The sequence below is a fragment of the Petaurus breviceps genome, unplaced genomic scaffold (assembly GCF_028583685.1).
Source record: "Petaurus breviceps papuanus isolate PSGF00001 unplaced genomic scaffold, PetGlider_PUasm1.0 90823, whole genome shotgun sequence".
NCBI classification, from domain to species: Eukaryota; Metazoa; Chordata; class Mammalia; order Diprotodontia; family Petauridae; genus Petaurus; species Petaurus breviceps.
The window spans coordinates 21,674,140-21,676,906 of NW_027187352.1; the positions used below are offsets into that span (position 1 = coordinate 21,674,140).

At 40.9% G+C, this 2,767-nt stretch overlaps 1 pseudogene; it reads right to left on the reverse strand.

Moving 5' to 3' along the window:
* Window positions 1–491: 491 nt before the first annotated feature.
* On the reverse strand, window positions 492–1,739 carry LOC138148229 (AP-2 complex subunit mu-A pseudogene; annotated as a pseudogene).
* Between the last annotated feature and the right edge of the window lie 1,028 nt (window positions 1,740–2,767).

The window sequence follows — 2,767 nt, forward strand, 5'->3', positions numbered from 1 at the left end:
AAAACAACAGCAACAAAACATTATATAAAGAACTCAGCAGATAAGTTACACCTTGCCCAAAAGAATCCCCAATGAAGAAGTGATCCAGTAAGCTCTGAGTTACCCATTTGCTCCATGCTCTCTCTAAACTTGAGCCCATTTTCCACTGGAATGTTGGGGGAATGTGTCACAGATATTTGGGGTGATGTTTTGTACCAATTGTTCTTACTATACCAACTTTGCAAAAAATACCCCATTGTTTTTTTTAATGCCAATTAATTCTGGTTGATTCATTGATATCATCTCATAACCATGAGGGAAGCGTACTGATGGGAACTCATGAGCTAAAACATTGAAAACACAGCCACCAACCCCTCAGTAACCTAATCTAGGGGCTCTTTCATGGGGTGTGGAATCAAGAGGAGAGTTGGACTAGATGGCTCAGCCTGGAGACTCCCCCGAGGTCCCCCAGGTTGGTGAAGACCCTGATAAAGCAGCTAGCAGAGGGTTTCTTAGTTGCCCCTGCAGCCAATGTAGTGGACCTATTTGATGACATCATGGTCACTATAATTCAGCTGGGATTCAAACACCATTACGTAGCTCACTTTCAGGCCAAAGGGTATAAACAGCAAAGGGTGGAGTCCATGGAGATAGGAGGCCAGACCTATTTCTTCTTGTTGTTTGATAGCTGCTACATCTCTGCATCGATACATGATTCCTTTATTTCTAACATGTGCTTGATCTTTCACAAGATGGCATTCTCATTGACCTTGTATTTAACTTTCCCCTTAATGCAGATTGCTTGAACCCCAATTGTTTTTAGCAGTATTAAGATCTGGACCTCAGTTTTCTGGGCCAACAAAAAGGGTTTGAAGTTAAACTTAATGACAACTTTCACCTCCAATTTGTTCTGCCCCACCTCCTGCACCAATCTGATTACCAGGGATGGAAAGATGATGCCCCTGGTGGTCTTGTTCCTCATAAGCCCAAACTCCCTATTTGAGAGAATGAAACTAGTTTGTAAGACTCAAGCTTGATGAGTCACACTCCGATGGACTGCTTCCCATTTTTCCCATCTCATCAGCTGTGCTCTTCCCACCTTGTCATTTATAATACTTTCATTCAGGTATACACACAAGTGCTCAAAATACCTCTTTATCACAACTTAATCAGACACATGGACTCTTAGCAACTACACTGGAGGAGATATGAGCAGGTTGACACTCTCAAACACATTGAGTAAGGGCTCACTTTGATGAAATTTGATTTCCTTGTTGCCACCAACCAATCTTCTCCACCACCCGGCTGGTGATCTGAGATTGTTCTTCCTTTTTCTGATGCTGGTTCTTGACGGTCTGCTGAATGATAAAAGTTTTAGAGTTCTGGTATCTAACTTTCATGGGTAGCTGAAGTCTAGGATCTCATCCAGAAGCCCATAAGAGAGCACAAAGTTTTTTTTGACGTTCTCTTCATGATCTTGCCAAAATAGGCAGTCACAACATCTCACATGTTATAGAGGAACTTGAAGACCATGGCAGCATTGACAATTTGCTTGGTGATGGCTGCTGGTCAAATGTTGGAACACTTGATATGGAAGAAGCTAGTGAGGGCAATGTAGATTATAGAGGAGTGCTCCTGCAGCCCAGTATGGATCACAATTGACTCAGGGGTTGTCCACAGCATTCCTCTCAATAACATCTCAGTAGATGAGAGATGAGCACTTCCCCATTGTGGCTGTAAATGAAGAGCCCTCTATTCATGGTAGCCACTCAATCTCCCCTGCTCATGGCTCTGCTTTGACCTGGCCCTCAATGTCAGTTGTTCAGTCAGTCCATGCAAGGCTCTAGCTCCTCTGCTACATTCTCCTCCTTCTCTGATGCCACTACTCCCAAGATTCCTCAGAAACTTTCTATAGTTGTGTGACCCTGGGCAAGTCACTTAACCTCTATATGCCTTGGTGTGCTTAACTATAAAATGGGGATAATAATAGCACCCACATCCCAGGGATTTTATGAGGATAACATGAGGTAATAGTTATAAAGTCCTTATCATAGTGCCTGGAATATAGTAGGAATTTAATAAATGCTTATTTCCTTCCTTCTTTCCCCAATATGAGAATCATTTCTATGCCATTTAGCTATGTATGCCCACTGCTTAGGGCAAGATTAAAGTCAATATCACATTAAAGGAAATTGCATAAAGGAAAAGGCAATGTGGACCATAATTGAGGCAACTCTAACATGGACTGATCCCTGCTACAAAAAATATATTATTAATATAATTATTATATTAGTTATATATTTTATATTAATAATATGTGAATTAATTATATAATTATTAATATAATAAACACATTCACCATCTCCTAAGGAGGTTTAAACAATGTACATCAGTAGATACAACGAGACCAAAGAAGTCTAGAAATAGCCTCACTTGGCAAATACCTGATGTTGCCAAACAAAGAGAGATGGCAGCCAATGGCAACACTAATTGAGAATGATAGCTTCTTTATAAAAATCTTATAGGGGATGCTGCTGCAAGTTTATGAAAAGCATGCTGTTCAGTCATTTCAGTCATGTCTGACTCTTCTTGACTCCATTTGGGATTTTCTTGGTAGTTACTGTAGTGGTCTGCCAGTTCCTTCTCCATGTCATTTTACAGATGGGGAAACTGAGGCAAACAGGGTTAACTGTCTTGCTTAGGGTCACACAGCTATTAAATTTCTGAGACCAGATTTGAACTCAAGAAGATGAGTCTCCCTGATTTCAATCCTGGCACTCTACCCACT